Genomic DNA, 20,237 nt, shown 5'->3' with positions numbered 1-20,237 from the left:
TGGCGGCCGGTCCCAGTGTGCACGCGGCGTCGTGGACGCAGTCGCCTGTCAGGCCTCGTTTGGATGAGGTGGACTCCTCTCTGCAGGCTGCTGGCCCGAACCTCGCAGACACCTCGAGCACGCCAGTCGAGGAAGAGAGCGGAGGTGAGCAAACAGTGGCACTGGTGTTTTTTGCTCTCCAAGCACTGGCCAAACTGAGACGTGAATTACTTTACGGTACGTGCATTCTTTCTACCGTTCAAACTACATCCTGCGTGTTTTCCACGCCAGGTGTCCTAAATGTAACGTCTCTCGTCATCCCCAAACTGCAACTCCATTATCCAACCATCAGCCAAATGATTACGCAAAGGCCAAAGCCCAAGCAAACAAAAGGTCGCGCTCTAATTGATAGTGTAGTTCCCCCTGAAATGCTTCACGTGCGTTGGAACATTCCTGTTTGGTTCACATGGTGACAGCCATTTGTAATGAATACCGGAAGTGGTCCTTCTCTGTGGTGTCGCGGATGAAAGTCCCCCACAGCTGGGAAGCCCGGCGGCACGTACAGTACATTCTGGATGTGACATCCAGTGACTCTTCTCAGTGTCTGCTGGTGATGCCGGTCTGATCCACTGCACATCAGCCCTGCAGTGGTAGCAGCGCTGCTGGTGTGGTTGGTTATAACGTTTCAGGGGCAATAGAGTTACACAAAGTGGCACAGTAAGGGAAGGTTGGCAAAGATGGGGAGGGGGGAGAAATTCAAAAAAAAAAAGAGGACAAATGAGCCTAGAAGGGAAGAGAGAGAAAGCGATATAGACACAGAGAGCTTTGATAGCGGATGCCGGAGATTACGGCCATGCTTTCGTTCCTCCATCATCTCTATCGCACTGGAAAGCTGAGAAATATCTCTTTCACCGGCAAATACGGCTGTTTTTTTTATTCCTTTGTTTTGGTGATGCCTCCTTTGACAAAAGTGAAGTTACACGAAGCCAAGGTCAAGAACTCCTTCCACTCTCCTCTTTGGCCCGCAGACACGGACCGGGCCTTTAATGAAGACTTGGAAGGCGATCGGCGCTGTAATTGGCCTCTTCCTCATTAGTTTGAGGTGAGCGGGAGTTGTAGAGGGCAACGCGTCGATTCCATCGATTGCAATCGAGAGAAATACGAAAACACAAATAACAGCCGTCGCTGTCTTCACCCGGCGGCAGCAGCCAGGTGTCACGCGTGGCTTCAGTGATTCAGCACTGTGCGCTTCGGCGTGTCCTCTGAGGACGCGTAACACGGCAAAAGTAGATATTCAAAATGCTCCACTTGCTCTGGCGGCTTCCGCGGCCTTCTCTCACAGAGCTGATGTGCGGCGGGAGAAGAGGAGGAGAGGATGGCGGGTGGAGAAAGGTGGAGAAGGGTGGAGGGATTTCGGAGCTCGCGCTCCTTATGTCGTGCCATGTGGGGGACCTGCCGGTGTCTGTGTGGCCGTCTCGGTGGTTCTCGGCTCCGTCGGCACCCACCTGCCCTCCGTCTCCTCGACCCGGCGCCCCTCAGCAGTTCATTCATTATTGGTGGAATGAAGTTGAAATAGTTGTGGTGCACATGTAGATGTTCAGTGTAAACTGACAGCTAATCCCTTTTTACCATCAACATGTTGGGTGACTCTCTGCTGTCAGTGTTCGCCAGTGTTAAAAGCTCTAAACGTGCACCTACATGACTTATTGACTCACTTACTCATAACTTGCAACTCATTAATTCATCTTCAATGAATTCATTTTTCCGCCACTAATGATGTTGCCTCACATGTTCAATAAAACCACTTTTTCAGCACAATCTGCAGGTACATGGATGTTTCTTTTTAACGAGGGAATAGACAACTTTAGCTTGTTAGGATTTCACTTACTGTTACTGTACTGTTAAATTAAATGAAATGTGTGCAATATAAATGTTTTTCTTTTACAACCTGCTCAGTTTTGCACTTTTCCTCCTTACCTCATTTCTGCCTTATCCTTACCTCGTTTTTATTTTTATTTCATGTACATTTATGTAAATATTGTATTTTCATTTTAATTTTAAAATTGCTTGGCTTTCCAGAAAAGGCAAGCACAATAATTTCAATACACAGGGCGTGTGTAACTGACAGTGAAAATCTTATTGAACCTTGAATCTTGAACAACACACTCATTGTAGATGATTATGAGTGTGTCACGATTGCGGGGTGGAGGCAGGACTCAAACGCAGACTTGTTGAAAACAAAAAGACTTTAATAGTCCAAAGGCCAAAAAACACAGGAACCGGGGGCAAAAGCACACAGGCATGAACTATGGGTATCCAAGACAAAGACAGGACATGCGTGGCAAAAGACAATGACGCGACAAGTGACACAAGAGACACATGGCTTAAATACACAAGGGAGGTGCAGGTGATTGGACACAGGTGGAAACTATTAGACGAACACAGGGGATGACGAGACTAGGCAGGAAGTGAAGTTACCCGGGGACACGAGTGGCAGAAAACTACAAAATAAGACAGGAAGTGAACCACACCGTGACAGTATGACGCGACCAAAAAAGGGCTCAGCAGACCCGCTGCCAGACTACGGTCCGGACTACCTGGACGTAAGGAGTCCCTTCTGGCAGCGGAAAACAAACTGTGTTTTTGGTCCCAGGAGCTATCAGCTCGCCTGCCTCGAGCTCCGAGACCTCCTTAACCCTAGGAGGAGCAAGCGGAAGAAGCGATCTCCCGTCCCCGCTGGGCCGCCGCAGCAATCTCCCGTTCCCGCTGGGCCGCCGCAGCGATCTCCCGTTCCCGCTGGGCCGCCGCAGCGATCTCCCGTTCCCGCTGGGCCGCCGCAGCGATCTCCCGTTCCCGCTGGGCCGCCGCAGCGATCTCCCGTTCCCGCTGGGCCGCCGCAGCGATCTCCCGTTCCCGCTGGGCCGCCGCAGCGATCTCCCGTTCCCGCTGGGCCGCCGCAGCGATCTCCCGTTCCCGCTGGGCCGCCCCGACTCTCACCCATGCCCCCGACCCGACCAGTTCCGGCCCCACGCTCCATGCCCCCGACCCGACCAGTTCCGGCCCCACGCTCCATGCCCCCGACCCGACCAGTTCCGGCCCCACGCTCCATGCCCCCGACCCGACCAGTTCCGGCCCCACGCTCCATGCCCCCGACCCGACCAGTTCCGGCCCCACGCTCCATGCCCCCGACCCGACCAGTTCCGGCCCCACGCTCCATGCCCCCGACCCGACCAGTTCCGGCCCCACGCTCCATGCCCCCGACCCGACCAGTACCGGCCCCACGCTCCATGCCCCCGACCCGACCAGTCCCCGCTCCGAGACTCAGGCTCCCTCCCTCCCATCCCATGGTCCTCTCCCACCCTCCCGTTGGTGATTTGAGGGCCGTCTGGGATCCGGCCCTTGAGGGGGGGGCTACGGGGTGGGTTATGGGGGGGGCTGAGCCGCCGCAGACTGCGGAGGTGTTCCGTGTCCCCGAGCCGGAGCAGACTGCGGAGGTGTTCCGTGTCCCCGAGCCGGAGCAGACTGCGGAGGTGTTCCGTGTCCCCGAGCCGGAGCAGACTGCGGAGGTGTTCCGTGTCCCCGAGCCGGAGCAGACTGCGGAGGTGTTCCGTGTCCCCGAGCCGGAGCAGACTGCGGAGGTGTTCCGTGTCCCCGAGCCGGAGCAGACTGCGGAGGTGTTCCGTGTCCCCGAGCCGGACCTCACTGCGGAGGTGTTCCGTGTCCCCGAGCCGGACCTCACTGCGGAGGTTTCCCGTGTCCCCGAGCCGGACCTCACTGCGGAGGTTTCCCGTGTCCCCGAGCCGGACCTCACTGCGGAGGTTTCCCGTGTCCCCGAGCCGGACCTCACTACGGAGGTTTCCCGTGTCCCCGAGCCGGACCTCACTACGGAGGTTTCCCGTGTCCCCGAGCTGCCGACGACGACTACTAACCCGGACGTTTCCCGTGTCTCCGAGTCTGCCATTCTAGAGACGTTCCGTGCCTTGCAGTCGCCGCTCCGGAGCCGGATTGGTGACCGCCCGCCGGGCCGACCCCCAGAGGCTCCCCGCTCGTCTGGCCGCCCGCCGGGCCGACCCCCAGAGGCTCCCCGCTCGTCTGGCCGCCCGCCGGGCCGACCCCCAGAGGCTCCCCGCTCGTCTGGCCGCCCGCCGGGCCGCCCGCCAGAGTTTCCAGGGTGGTCCGACCAACGTCTCTGGTTTCCCTCCCCACCCACCCCTTGTTCGCTCTAGTGTTGGCCGTCTGGAATTCGGCCCTTAAGGGGGGGGTACTGTCACGGTGTGGTTCACTTCCTGTCTTATTTTGTAGTTTTCTGCCACTCGTGTCCCCGGGTAACTTCACTTCCTGCCTAGTCTCGTCATCCCCTGTGTTCGTCTAATAGTTTCCACCTGTGTCCAATCACCTGCACCTCCCTTGTGTATTTAAGCCATGTGTCTCTTGTGTCACTTGTCGCGTCATTGTCTTTTGCCACGCATGTCCTGTCTTTGTCTTGGATACCCATAGTTCATGCCTGTGTGTTTTTGCCCCCTTGGATTTTTGACCATTGACTATTAAAGTCCTTTGTGTTCCTGTTGAACTCTGCGTCTGAGTCCTGCCTTCCACCAGCACCCCGTGACAGAGTGTCCATCTTTTTTCTGTCTCGCTTCAAATTCGAAGTGGAGTCATTTGAAAGCGTTGCTCGGACAGAGAAGCGGAGAATTTGTATCTGAGATGACAAAGAAAGTGCCAATAAAGGGCCGAAAATACGGAAACGGATGTAAGAGAGGAGTTTTGTGGAAAAGGGGCTCCATACTCCTTGAGACTTGTTGAATTTCATGTGTGACAACATTGAATTCCCCTTTATATCTTAAACATGAGCACCCACACATGGACCACGTATTAATCCCGTCTAGTAAGGATCAGATTTTGTCCGTCAAGATTTCCTTAACAATATTTGCACGGTATGCGAAGAAAGTGTCGTCGCCGACTCGTTTGATTTAATTGCAGCAGGAGTCTCATCCTCCCCTCTGGTGCATTAAGCAGATCCGTTGACCATCTGGAAGCTAACCCCTACACTTTCCAGAGGAAGCCCGCTGTGGGCTTCTGCACAGCAGTCAACAGTCATTTGCTTGTGCTGAATAACAGATTTTCAGCTTTTAATTGGCCGGCATCCTTGTGGTAAAAGGAGACATTACTGCAAATGCAGCAGAAATCCCCTCCAGGAAAAACCACAGCTTCGTTGAGCAACGTCTTGTTTGTGCTGACAGGAAATGTCCACGCTGTTGAAAGACCCTGCGCCGAACGTCGCTCCGATGGGCTCGTGCTTTTAAAAACAACATCAATCACCAAAAGTGACAAAAGGGTCAAATCGTCCATCTGGTGCATTTCGACCAGTCAGCGAGGTCCGCGGTTTGGAGTGTTGGCTGGACAATGTGTTCCAGATAGTTGGACACATTGGACTTTGTGCAGAGTTCAGCTTGGTAAATATCTACTGGAGGACGGTCGCCCCCCCCCTCCCCCACCCGGTGATGCTGCAGGTTTTTTAAGTAAAGGATGAGCTGCCGAGGAGTTCTGGCCATAGGAATAAATGAATATCACTGTGCACGAAGAAGCAAAAAGCCAAGTGGCCTTATTTGAAGCCTCCGCCTACACGCTGTTAAGATATTTTACAAAATTTTGAGACACCAAAAGAAAAAGAAGACAACTCCGCAGTCATCAAAATAAAAAGAAACTATATTCTCTGATGCCTCAGTGACTCCAGAGCCGTTTCCACCCAACAACAATCTCCGAACCTCGTCGTCTTTGTTTGTCTGCGGCTCTGAAAATCTCTGATTTCAGGGATTTCAGGTGAGAACCGTCTGCACTAGCGAATGCACGCTGACGCCGGTATGCTGCTGGTCCACGTCTCCGTGCTCGTAGCGCTGTGCCTTAACTTCCATTTCCTGCTGCTAATTTCTATCACACTTGTTTACTGGAGCGTTTAATTGGCTCAATTTTAATTTCCGCCAGCAAAGAAATATGATCTGAACGAGAGGGAAGGACGCTAATACATGGAGTCAATGATATATGTAAAACAAGCATGGCCACGGTCCCCCACAGTGGAAAACATAACGGCGTTAATTAAAGTCCAAATGGCCTAAACAAGTCGCTGTGGCCACGCCGCTCCCGTCGCGTGCCGCCTGAGCCGGTGCGTGTGGTGGTAAATTGCTTCGGCTTTGGAGGAGCACAAAACCTCCTTACGGCAGCAAGCATTTCGAATCAGCCCTTCAATGTTGCGACTTGTTCACCACAAGCTGCATTTGAAGAAGCAAACGAAAAAAAAGATGGAGGGTGGGGGGGTAAAAGCGTTTTGTAGAAGAACAGAGAGTGGACTTTTGAATCCCGAGCGGACGCCTTTTGTGAGTGAGAGCAGCCTAATCACAGACATTGATTTCTTTCAACCGCTTTAGCCTTCTCTGTGTGTTCATGTAGATGTTACACTTAAAAACCGTAAACCTTAAGATGGTGCTGGGGGTCCAACGGCCGTCGAGATATTTCAGTCATTGCTGTTGCTTTGCGGGATTTTAATACACTTCAACGTGATGAGTTTCCATTGGAGATTCTACAGTTTTGATTGCGTTTTTTCTGGGCGTTCATGCGACAGCGCGACACTCTTCCCTTCAAGATGCTCTGTGCATTTGTGTTTTAGTAACAAGCGAATAACAAACTCCAAACAACTGGAGCTGTGGATTGGTGAGCGCCCGGGAGATTTCATCAGAGGGATGATGGAAAGGTGTTTAGCACACAGGCATTGGTATGCTAACGCAGGAATGCCCCTTTGTGTGCGTCTGTGTGTGTGTGTTTGCGCTGGAAGCCAGCTGGAGAAGGAGAACCAGTGACATTGGCTTCAAGTGGAGTTAATACTGAATATTTCAGTCTTTTGACGCTGACGAGCGGGTTTCCCTGGAGAGAGCCGGTGATGTGCTCTGATTCAGAATGGCCGTACCTGCACTTTTAACATCAAGCAGCGTGTGAGAGGCGTTGAGCCGAGGAGGATCAATCCCACTTATGAAGTCTGTTAGTGTATTATTCATCAATTCATCCATTAGTCTGTTTATCTAGACACAAACCCGGTTATCAAAGGCATTTTTCATTCACCGGTGGCCTTCTTTCCTGGTCACCGGCTTCCTGAGCTCATTATAGTTGCTGACAGAAGGGCGGACGGGATTGTTAACATTCTCACAGTAAACACAAACTGGCCTGTAGGTTTATCCAGAATAATGAACTTCAACATCACCCGGAACATGGACCACCCTGCGCATACTGAGGGCTTCCTATGGAAATGGACAAAAACCTTTATGTGTTAAGTGCAATTATTGCACCTGATTTCTGTGTCCCCAAAAAAATAAGAAAACATAGAGGAAACAGGAAAAAACATATGATAGCACAATGCTATTTAACCATATTTTATTAACAGTCCATGCATATTCATTGAGTTGTCTTTGCTTTAAAAGGTGCAATAACTGAGATATTTCTTGTCTGGGAGAATTAAATGACCAGGATGTTTCTGTGGGACTAGTTCTAGCCGGATAGTCTCAAACCTCTTTTGTTGTAGAACTAAAACACCAATGCAGCACTTTGCGTTTTCATGTGCTCAACAATGCCAGACCAGACAAAGTGAATGACCTGCAACGAATGTCCTCCAAACTAAAATAAATACACATTATACAGGAAGTATATTTAACGATGCTATATTATGTCTTTCACATCCCTTTGTCTTGGGTTGCAGTTGCAATTATCGATATTTCATTGATCTAAGCGTAAATCGAGGATCCAGGCTGTTTGACAGCTCCGTGTCGTTGGAGTTTGAGGTGCGTCCACTGTCAGCAACACGAATGTCTTGGACTCAAAGAAATAAAAAAGCTCCAATTCAAAAGAGGACTGTTATGTATTAATGTGGCACATTGTCCCTTGCTGCATTAGGCGTCACGCTCGCATCTCTTTCATGGGAGTTAATGCAAAGTAAAACAATGATTAGAAGCCGTGTCGGTTAGCAATAGAAAAGGAAATGACTTTTCCAATGAATGAATAAGGTATCAGGACCAATTAACGGACTCGTGTCTTATTAACTCACGACGGATGAGAAGTGAATCAACGCGCTTGAAGGGAAACCCGATGAAACAAGTGCTTTACTTAAGATTAAGAAGGCGTAATCAAAGAAACACGACCTCTTCCTTTTAGGAAGGTAAGCATGTCACTTTTAATCCACAGCAAGTTTTCACTCAAAAATATACACATTTTGCTGAGTTCTTATTCACCAAAATGCTCTCCGCTGCGTATGGATGCTAAAAGTAAACAATCCAAGCAGGAAAAACAACTTAAAAATGTCACTACGTGACAATATTATCGGTTGTAAGCATAAAAAAAACAAAGGCGCCACCTGTTTTCTGTCTCTTTTTCCTCGGAAGGTTCCCAGGAAAAACAAAATCCCGAATCAGCTTTCGTTCACAGCAGGGGTTTGCAGTTTGTTGGGTCAGGGCTCCGCCATATGCTGCACATTGTACACGAGATAGTAACTTCTAACCTTTATGTTCTGCAAACTGATCCACTGTCATCGTGAAGTAAAACGTCGTTCCCGCTGTGAACTCGAGCTGAGTCAGAGTGACCGGTGTGACGTTCTCCCTCCCCAATTCTGCCCCAGTGACACCAGGCGGCTTCCGAGCCGGAGTGGTAATGTGCCCGGGGCTCACGCCTCCCCCCCCCCCCTACACCCTGCCCACCTGCTCGCGGCGCGCTCTCCAGAGGAAGGCCTCCCGTCGACGCCGCGCGTGCACCTCCATGATTTATGAGCCATCTGTCGCGTCTGATGTTCCCTGTCGCTTAAGACAGGATGTTCCCGGCTGGCTTTCTACACTTCTCTGCGTGGGCACAGCCTGGGTATGCCAAGGTCCGCTGTAATTAAATTACACCAAGTGGGATCCGTGATGCAAAAAAAAAAAAAATACTCAATGGAAAGAAGCGGAGAGGGCGAGTCAAAGAATATCTGTTTTGCGTTTGGATGGATTTCATGTGTGCACAATGAGGGATTAAGTGGAGGATTATCACAAGAACTGGCAACCCAGAAATGGTCAAACTGGCCTTTGCCAGCCAGACAAGTTGCAGCTCCCATCCAATGACTTACCAGAAAGTCATCACTTTATCATTTCATCTGTTAGGAATTTGAGGGAAATATCATTTTGTTTATGAGATATGGCCCAAACTGTATTTGGTCACAGTGACCTTTGACCCTGGAACTCAAATCCTAGAGTTCAAATGAAACTTTTTTTGTTGGATTGGATGAAAATCTCCCCAGTGGGCCCTGAAATGTTGCTTTCATTTCATTGACAGATGGAAGGATACAATGACCTTGACCTACGACCACCAACATGTAACCAGTTCATCCTTTAGTCAGAGTGACATTTGTGCCAAGTTCAATTTATTTCCCCATCCCTTAAGGCCTCCTTTCGATATCACGCCCACGAGGGATGGTTCGGAAAGACGAAAACACAATTCCAGGCATAAAAATATCAATTAAACCAAACCAGAGCTTGTGTCACTAACGGTGAGACGCCGTTTTCAGTTTCTCTGCAGGAGCCCAGGTGTGTCCTCCTTGGATGCAGAGGGACGTATCGACATGCACAACATGGCAGCTCCAGAGATCCCCGGAGTAACAACGAACAGGGATACTCACCGCGCCGAAACCTTCCTTCTAACTGCTGCTATCGGCATTGGTGCTCACGGTGATCGACGCACTGGACGGGGGGAAACCCTGCGTATGTCCACTGTCAGCGATCACAGGAAACAAACACATCCAGTCGTGCATCGGTCTCTGTCCTGTCTGCCGGCTTCGCGCGCTTTGTCCCGCGCTGTTTACCGTTGTTGTTGTTGTTGTCCTCTGCTGTCTCGTCTCTCGTCCTGTGGTGTGGAATTAACCCGGCATGATCTCTGACACTAGTCTCCCTTCACCTGCAAAACTGATTTCCCGTTAAAATAAAACAAAAAAAAATGTCCTCAAACGTTTCAGCTTCCCACAATGAAAAAATAATGCACTATAGTAAATAAAAAACACTGCACTCATACAAATAAGGGTCGGTTAAATAACGCAAACACGTATAATGGGAATAAAACAAGAAACATTGAGCTGCTTTTGGTCACAGTGGCTAACATCTGGCAGCCATGTAAACAGACACTAGATTGATAGGTCCACCTGTGCACAGTCAAAAATGACTCTCTTGGGAAAACATTAGATAGATTTCAACAGCTTTTCCTGTGGAACTAGGAAGCATCACACTGCCTCTCTTTTTCTGTGCCGTCCAACACAAGTTTCCAAGTGTGACACTCATGCTGCCCTCGCTGCAAACCTGCTTAGTGGTTTAACCGTCTGCATCTGCTCAAGTGCTCACAGTTGATTGGTGACATTAAAAAAAAAAAAAAAAAGCCTTCTTGTTTTTCTAATCTACCGAAAAGCGATTCAAGATATTTCCGGCGGCACGTTAAGTTCTCTTCACCAGAGAGGTTTAGCATTTCTCCACGCGAGCGGAGGAGGTCACGAAAGGCTCCGGCAGAGAGCTGTGCAGAGCAGCACAAAGCCCGGTTAAGCTTCGGGGGAGTGACTGAGGCTGAGTGCAACGGGCCTTCGATGGCCGCCGCAGCACCTGGTGTCAGATCCACCGGGTCTGCGCTGCTTATTCCCAATCATCTAACATCTCTGAGGCTTATGAGCAGGTAGCTGCAGAGTTGCTCAGGTCTCCTCACCTTCAATTTGTCAACCCGCCAGTTCCCCTCGGCATCATGTGATGTGAAACTCACAGGCACACGCATGACAGCGTGACAGAGAGCTTTCCGTCTACCTGTGTTCTTCTCGCCTGCTCACCTGCATTTGTTTTTTGTAAATCCAATGTGTGTTTGTTTTTTTTTAACCTCGCATGTTCTACCCAACGCTTCAGACTCACACATCATAAAGCAACTTTAATGGGTCGGCTGAGAAGAGCCCTCAGCCGACCCCGCAGTCATAAAAACAATACATTTTGAAGATGTTGTTGCAACATCGCAGATTGCAACACGCCTCAGACTTATTTTCCTGTAAAAAAGGGTGTGCACAGTGATTGTTGCTCACTGTATGTTAAAGACAAAAGAGGGGAAAAATGCACACATTGCAGTGCAAACCGTTCAATGTGCTCAAACAAATCAGGAAGTGAGAATGGCAACACCCTAACAGGCGTTCGCGGTGTTGTAACTTTCCTTTTTACTGAGACAGTTCAACAACAACAGCGACAACAACGCTGGAACTCAGCGCACTGACATCGTGATTCAGCGAGCCGCGCGTCTCTTTGTTGTTTAGCCTGCGGCGACACGAGGAGCTCCTGAGGAAACATCTGGCATATCAAGGAAACACATTTCTCCATCTTCTGCACACTCCCAAAAACAGGCGGACCGGCACTCAATTTACGTTGTTGTTGACAAGTTGTTGACAATCAACAATGAGCATCACTGTCACTAAGAGCAGAAAGCTGGGCGTGAGTAAAAGATGCTCACAGAATCTACCAAACTCATCCAGTAAGTAATCATCGAGTAAGAGAAACACAAATGCCAAAATAACTTGGAATCCTAGGCAGGAACATCTCTGAGCCTATTTAAGGGGAAGTTTTAGCATAAGATCTTTGCAAGATGAATTAATATGCCGCCTGCAGGCTGAGACAGTGACCCGAGAGACAAAGAACAATGCTATCCCCTGAGGAAATCTCCTCCAGCACGCTGCCAATGAACTTCAACAACGTTTCACATGAAACGAGGATCAATGGAAACACGGAGTGTACCGAGGTGCATCCGCAATACGTCCCTGACAAGGAGTCACACGCCCGTTTCCTAAAAGTTAGGAAACGGGGGTTTAAAGGACAATTGTGTGGATGCCTCAAGCAATGAAAACAACTCAGCCGCTGGTCAGATCTCACATTGTTAAAATTGTGCTTCACTCTGAATAATATATTTCGCATTAGAAATGAAATTAACCTTTCCTGGGAGAATTTTGAGGACTTTGAGGTTGGAATTGTGATGCAAGTCTTTTACATTACATTACATGTGATTTTACTTTGGATTTCTCCTTGAACAGATGGTGCTGGGATGTGTGTGGGAGTCTCATCTGCCAGGTCTTTGCAGAAATGACACCAAAATACAAGCAAACCGTGTGTCTTGTACCTTTTCATGTGAAACGTTGGAGCCGTGATGCTCATAGAGGAAGAGTTGACGCGTTATCCAGGTCATCCGTCCGACCAGTTAAAGCACAAAGTTATCCAACGTCAAGCTGTGTTATCCTAATGGAACAATGTGCAGTCCTCCCTAACACGTCCTGTTTACTGCACGTCATCCACTATCACATATGATCATAACGTGAACACATCCAGACATGCAGCGGCAGCAGAGCCGTTCAAATAAAAACTAAATGTGCACCTTGAGTCTACAGCCATGCCAGCAGTATATTGAAGCACATTAATGCGTTGATCTAACAGCAGGCTGACACTAAGCAGATTCCATGTTTGCCATGTTCACCTTCTTGTTTCTGCAAGTTAGCATGCTAACAGGGGGATTAGCATGGAACGCCAGGTACGGTTGCTGGGAATGTCATAATTGTGCCATGCACTCAGCCATTAGGCAAGGCACTGGACAAACTGGAAGGTACCAGATGGTCTGTCTTCCGATTTCCAGTTAGCAAAGCAATCCGTCTTATAGCGTCAGAATCTTTACTCAAAAGCAGAAGAGTAAAAACCCGGCTGTTAGACTGGGACATTAAAGTGGCACACACATAAAACAAAACATATCAATTCACCAAACAATAGTATAGAATGTAAAATATGTGTCTAATCAATCATGTGACCATGAAAGAATGGGTAAACATGTATGCAGCATAAAGAAAGCCTATGTGGGCCACAGGCAAGAAATCCAGAAACATTTTATTATACGTAATCCAACATCCACAACAGTGTGCAAATATGGGTCCAAAGCCCTTTGGTTCTTTCAGCAGACTCTCTACATCGTATATGGTGGCAGAATATAAAACTAGCACACCTTAACCTGGGTTGTGAATATAGTTCAACAAATACTTACAGTCATATTTCAGGAATAAGGAAAGGAAAATTGGTCCAAGCCCCTAAAATATATGTATATATATATATATATATATATATATATATATATATATATATATATATATAACAAATGATTTTGGAACAGATGTAAGGGCCCTAGAAGCTGTGACATTATTAGTCACAAATACGCCCTCAAGAAACACATGTTTCACTGAGAATGAGGACACGGGCTCCCAGAGCTGCCGTGACCTCTGTAATCACCGGCTGGTTAAATTGAGGTTACATTTGCTTCAGTTGTTGGCATTTAATTCAGACTAAGGCCCGCTGCAGACTTCTGTGCCCAGTTTACCTTGACCGTATGGTGGTGCTCCCCTCACAGCAGCCATCGCCTCCCATCACGCACGCAGACACAGTTCATACTCAACAATTGCATGGAAATTAAAGCAAATGCTCACACGATGTGCACATTTATTTGTACACATTTAACTCATCTTCCTTATTTTCATAAATAACAAGCAGTTGACGAGCTCATGACTTGTTGGCTGAAACGTATAACAAAGCAATGTTGTAATTCGTATTTCCATCACTATTATTATTATTATTAGCATTTGATGGTCTTTTCTTCTGCAAATGTAACTCAGTAGACCCGAGGGGGAAGCTTCCTGTATTCATGAGCATGAATCTTTTTCTCGGTGCTGCACACCTGCAACATTACATAGCAACAAAAAAGTAACAAATCTTCCTCCAAGATGCGACATTGAAGCTGGAACAAAACCTCTAGCATTTCAGAATACAGCCTCGTATTTACAAATAAAAATCACATTTATCTTGCAACTATGTTTTCCATTTCTCTCAACCATCACCGTGCATCTTACAGGGCGAGGGTCGTGTTTTGCTATGGAAACCGAGGTGTTTCCTCACATCCCTCAGTACCGACAGCAGCTGCAGTGCATTTTGTGTATCCGCTGAAGTGAAGCGGTCAATGTTAAAACCCGCGGGAGAACCCGAGAACGGCGAGGTTTGACTCTTTTTTTTTTTTTTTTTTTTTGACAAGGGTGTACTGAACATGAACAATGTGTGCTCAGCGGGCAGGAAAATTGATGACGGCATATATCTGGAAGCTGTGTACATGCGGCGCTGGAGATGTCACACTGCTACCGGGGGCCGGCGCAGTATAGTGGCGATTAAGAAAGAAAAGAAAAGGACACAATGCTGCTCAATGGCACCGTGTTTGCGACAGCTGCACAAGCTCAGTACTCTGTATCTTTCCTCTTCCGCTCTCTTCACCTCCTAACAGGATGGTGGAGAAATTCTTCCTCCGGTTTTGGTTGCATCACCTTTTTCTTTTCTTTTTTTTTTCTCTCCCCAAATAGGATCAGTGAGGGATTAGTTACCTGAGGAAGAACAGCATCAGCAGACACTGTGACACGTTGCCTTCTTTTCCACCTGGAGAGGATGAGAGCGTGTGCTGGAGACAGATCTCACCCCTCACCATCCATAATACCCAGAATGCACACCTGCATTAATCCCCCCCCCCCCTCCCCAGTAGGCATTTTCTCCCCCCCGCCGGTGCCCGAGGCTCCTCTAGATGGCACTGTGCAGCCGCTGGTAAAGCGACGCTACGCTTCTTTCTCTGCGGGTTGAGTGTCTCCATCCTCTGCCGTGTTCCGATGCCTCATTTCACTATCTCGCAATCCCTCTTTTTTGGTTATTTTTTTGGAGAAAATGGCACTTTTGGTGAGGTAGTGGGTCAATAAGTGATAAAGCTTTGCTCAGTGGGAATTTTATGCCTCAGCAGCCGTGTCTCGCCATAGTTTGCCTTCGTGTGCTTTGGTAAAAAAATGACTGACGCTTGTCTTGATTTTCACGAGACTCGACTTCACGGTGGCTGACAGAGACACGCCGAAGAGCTTAAGCTGAACGACCTTGGGGCAACCTCTGGCAAAACACCCAAAGCTGAGCTCCAAGTCTGCTCAAGGTCACCGCATTACTCTCACAGAGGGCGAGATGATGTTCTTGATCCGTTTCCACTTTCAAAAATTTGATCCCATTCTGCTTATTGTACGACCAGCTAGATGTGACCCCCCTGGGTACATTAGTCACCTCCGCGCAGCCCTCGCGTCCTGCTCCACATGCCACACAAAGGACAAAAAGGCAGCCATGCAAGCAGAGCGAGGGGAAGCCCGAGCCACCGCGTTGCGTCTCCTGCTGAGATTAATCTTCTAATATACGTGGTGCTTGTTGGGGGTTTAGGGTGCGTGTAGGACAGTCTGTTAAATGCATGAGCTTTCTTTACAGCCCCGTGTTAAACCAACAAAGCAGAGTTTCACAAACACACTGGAGAGGAGTGGATGTACAGTTTATTTAGCTTTTGTATGTTGGAATGTTTTATTTCCTCAACGAAATCAAACCTCTTGAAGAATTGCGATGCTTTTAAAACTCCCCCGGCAGTGTCAAACACACGTCTTAAGACCGACAATGGAAAAGCAGAAACATCCTTTAACGCGCTGCGGATTTGAACATCTAGAATTTCAGGCCAAGCGGGAAACTCAATCAGTTAATGATCCTCGTGTGAACGATTGAAAGCTCCACCGGCCGCCGAACGGTCCTGATTCTGACGCATCATCGCCACATGGACTCTTCTTATAACGCATGTGATGTGCGTTCTGAACGTAAATACAGAATGCCCTTCCGCTGCGTCCACGCCAACGACACCTGTAAAGCCCAGTGAACGCATTTGAGTTCTCTCCGGCTAAATGAAGGAAGATAGCGTTTAATGCTGAGACTTGGCAACAGCTTTTGCACTTTAGGATCCCGCAAATCCATCTGCAGAAAAAAATTCCGGGTTGTTATTGTCAATTCCCAGTGGAGCTGTGGCAGCACTGAGACAGCAGAGGATACTGATAAGACGGCAGAAGAGACTCTACACCTTATCTCTCCGGCACAGTCCTTGTTCACTCACATCCCTTCCTCGCTGCATGAGGGGGGGAAAAAAAACAACAATCCAAACTAAATACTTTTTCTCTTTTTTTAAATTATTACAACAATTTCTTGTTGTAATAGTCCAGACAATCCAGTGAAAACCCTCTTCTTCACAATGCCGATTACCAAAATGGTGGAGAAGATTTCCTCATTTACTTCTTCAATATTTTTGAATGATTTCTCTCAGTGTCCCCCCCCTCCCGTCCCCCCCGTCCCTCATTGCGGAATCAATTATCATCAGATCCTACCCGACTGTTTCTGCTGCGGATGATAAGAGCATCTGCATCGGGGCTGATGAACGGCGGGATCGACTCCATTTTTAGAAACACTCTCCGACAAAACGATCCGACTTTATTAAGGGAGACAAATAATGGAGTCCTTCAGATGATTCAGGCTTGTGTTGAGGGTCATTAAGCCCACCGGGGTCCACTTGTGAAAAGCAGCACAGCTGGGATGGGCGACAATGACGAAGTTGGTACGAGTTTCTTTTCTACTACTAGATGCATTTATCCAGGATTTATAGATTACGTTCAGGTGGTTCTGATTGAAATCAGAATACATCAAGTTCCCATTCGATTAAATTCATATCAATAAAAAAAAAATTAGCTAATTTCATTACCGGCAGGAAGAAGGTACCACAGACGCGCTGTGGGAACTTCAAAATAAAGGTGCAATGTGATTACTATAATAAGCAGTTAGGCACCAAACTAAACATCCTGTCACACATTTTACATTGTTAAATCTATGGTGGTTATTTACATAAAACACAACTGATTGAGCCCTAACTAACCTTTGCTTGGATATATATCGACGCAGAAAGATGCTGCAGCTCCACGAGGAGCATATCTCCTAATCTGCCACCTGCCTCATACATGAATTACCGTGTGAAACAAACCCCTGCATAGCGCGCCGAGCACATCGCAGCCCGTGCCGCCGCCGCGGTAAGTCACTTTGGATAAAAGCATCCACAAAATGGCACACATGGCGTTTCACTTAGAATCCACTAAATACACTGTGACAGAAAAACGCTGCCGAATCAATTTCCACCAGCAGAAGCATGTCATTTCACTCCCCCTCAACATGCCGCAGATAAGAGCAAACAAGTGGGTCAAGCCGAGGAGAGATGATATTTTGGGAGGCAGCCATCTTCCTGTCAGGATCAAAGTGAAGTGGATGTGCCTTCGACCCCCCCCCCCCCCGCTGCCTCCAGCCCCCATCAACAACCCTTTACGTCTAAAGGGGGTGATCTGAAACGTGGGCATTGTGTGCGCTAAACCATGTCAGTCCTGTGGCGACATTTGCTGAAAAGCCACACACGCGACTCTCGTAATTATCATGTAACACCTCCACAACACCAGCGCGCCGCCCTCGTCTTTGCGTTTTCTTTATTTGTGTATTTCGGTCCAATACGGAACTGCCCAGGCAGGCGTGTTCTGTTGCAGAAGCCTTCCGGCGTGGCGCGTTAACGGCGGCCTCGTCTCCGGCCCGCAGCTCCCGTCCTGCGGCACGGCGTCGGGTGGCGTCCGTCTCTCGTGAAAAGGGCTTCACCGGCGCTCGTGAGACTCTTGTCTGCTCATTAATAGATGAAGCAGATTTGAATGCTGATTTGCCGGAGGGACGCGTCTGAGTCCATGACATCCATTAGCATCCCACCATCTTGATCATTATAGAAAGGTATTGGAATTTTATGAAAAAGAAACTTTCTTTTTTAAGGATATTCTCATTAAGCTCCGCGGATAATCCAAATTGGATGACAAATAGCTACCTGCTGCTTCGTTTCCTTTGGTGGACAAGGACAATCTCCAGCGGTAGAGAGCGTGAATGTGTCTCCGCTACGTCATTCACCGTCCTGCGCATCCTGACTTCCAAACAATTATGCTGAGACAACAGATATTACTGCCTGTTATCCTTCATGATTGGTTTCCACGTACGTTATCGCTTGTTAATAGCTGCGGCGAGGACATCAAAAGGACAGCTGCCCCATCCTGTCAGCGTCCCCGAGCAGCAGTCCCCGCAGCCGGAAATAGACGTCTAAAATATTGAATTGCATCATAGTTTGCTGGAAGTGGCTCACGACTTGTTGCCGTGATGACTGATTTTAAGCGATGCCGACGCACTCGTAGAAAAAGATGCAAAGCGTTTTTAAATTAAATGTCTATATTGATAATCCACTGTGGAGCAATAGTTCAGTATTATTATTATTAAATATGCTTATTTGTACACTTGTACTGTAAAAAAAGAACTGTACAGATTGTGATGTGCTGGACCGTTATTGAAGCGTGATAACTCTGACGTTGCCTGGCAACCAGAGACTTTACCGACAAGTTACTGCTCCCAGCTAAGAAATAACCCAACACTTAATCCCCCCTTAGATCCCCACTCAGAGAGCGCATGTTAAATTCTGGAGCTGTGCTGTTTGTGCCTACGGGGACCACGATGCATTGCACGAGTTTGTTCACCAGCACTATTTGTATGACCGATAAATTGTAAAATATAATCATCCCCGTTCTGAATTCAAGTTGATCTTTTGCAATACTTTAACTGCCTTGATAAAAATATAAAATGATTCCCTGTTTCCAACAATCAGAGCAGAGTAGGAAGTAATAAAACACCGGCTCTACATGATTACATCTCTGCAGCTTGCTCCGCATACACAACATGAAAAACAAATCACCCCAGAATCTCTCTGCTGGCCTCGGTTGTCTTTTCCAGCTTTTCGGGATTCTGAAGAACGTCTCAAATTCACCACACGTCCGAGCGAGGAGGAAAAAAACTCAGGGCTGCTCCCTGTTGGTTGTCGTTGGCGACGGCTTCCGAAAGGAAAAAAAAAAATACCCACCCTGACATTCGCCGGAGCGCATTGATTCTATTCGGCCTTCTCCCTTCCAACCTAGCAGCGCTCCGCCGGACCTGCATGAGCGTGCAGGACACTCCTGTCGTAGTTTATCCTCACTGCAAATGCACTTGGTGATGCGTCTCCCAGTCAGCCGGAAATCAAACCGGTGCGCGCTGTGCCTCCACCCGACTACAAGGAGAGGACACCCCAGCGGCCTTTGTTTTTCCTACAAGACAACTCGAGCTGAAGACTCTTTCCTCCCGCCATGTTTGAGCCAATAGCGACTAGCGGCCTCTTCGCCGTCCACAGCTGACCGGTTAGTCCGGCGTTGGCGCTCCGCGTGAATTCCAGCCAGCGACAGTTTCTGTCTTGATTCCCCCGTGCTGCTTTTGAGCCGCACGCTGGGCGGTTTATTGATCTCCCTCTCTTGTCTAATCAGTAGCCTTGTCACATTATAACAAAGGGTATAGCCTAGCGAAAATGAAAGCAATTTACTTCAGCCAAAGTGAAGATTGCAGGGCCGAGTGTAGCGGTTTTCTTCATAGACAATCTGACAGAGGCGGTACTGGAGCTCGCACTCAAATCAAAAACAGATCCTCGGCGTATTCCGCCTGGCAGGGTGAAGCTGGGGGCAAACCAACAGCGCGGCCCGCCTTAAAGTCGCCCGTGAGTGCTGTTATTCACTCCCACCGCTCGGCGAGGACGGATGCTGAGCGAGTCACCGGACGTGACCGAATTTGTTAAATGCTTGAGATTTTTAAGATGGCTGAAAGATTTTGAAATTGTTGACTCCATCTGTATCCAAATAACTAATTAGGCCAAATACAAATTGGCGGCCACTTTAGCAGGGTTTAAACATAATCATTACGCCGAGCGCCCCACGAGGTAATGGAGATATGTTGGTGAGGAGCGACCTCGGAAGGTACCAATATAACACTGCTGCAACAATAAATAGGCCCGCGATTACCATTTAGATTGTGAAGCCCGGCCTGCAGGCTTGATACATGCACAAATAAGTAATTGAATTTGCACTCTCCCCTGTAGAGGAGAAGCAAACCTGTCTGGAAACAGCCAATTCCAACGTCTGCATCGGCCCGTCGCCATGGAGCCGAGGTCAACAATCCTAAAACGGACATGTTTAGACGAAAGCGATGCTCTCGTCTCATCTTCATGAAGTTTGCTTCCTGAGTAAATGGACCACTGAGGACCTCTAATGTGCACAGACGTGTTTCAATACAGAGTTCCTTCGGTAACATAAAATTATTTTTTTTTTTTATCCTCCATCGCTGCAGAGTGCCGTTTACAGGGTTCGCTGGGGTCACTTTCCAAAAGCGCCACAACGACTTTGAAAGCGGTCGCCGTGCGAC

The sequence above is a fragment of the Gasterosteus aculeatus genome, chromosome 20, assembly GCF_964276395.1.
Source record: "Gasterosteus aculeatus chromosome 20, fGasAcu3.hap1.1, whole genome shotgun sequence".
Lineage (NCBI taxonomy): Eukaryota > Metazoa > Chordata > Actinopteri > Perciformes > Gasterosteidae > Gasterosteus > Gasterosteus aculeatus.
The sequence above is the reverse complement of the archived record's forward strand: the minus strand, read 5'-3'. Positions refer to the sequence as shown.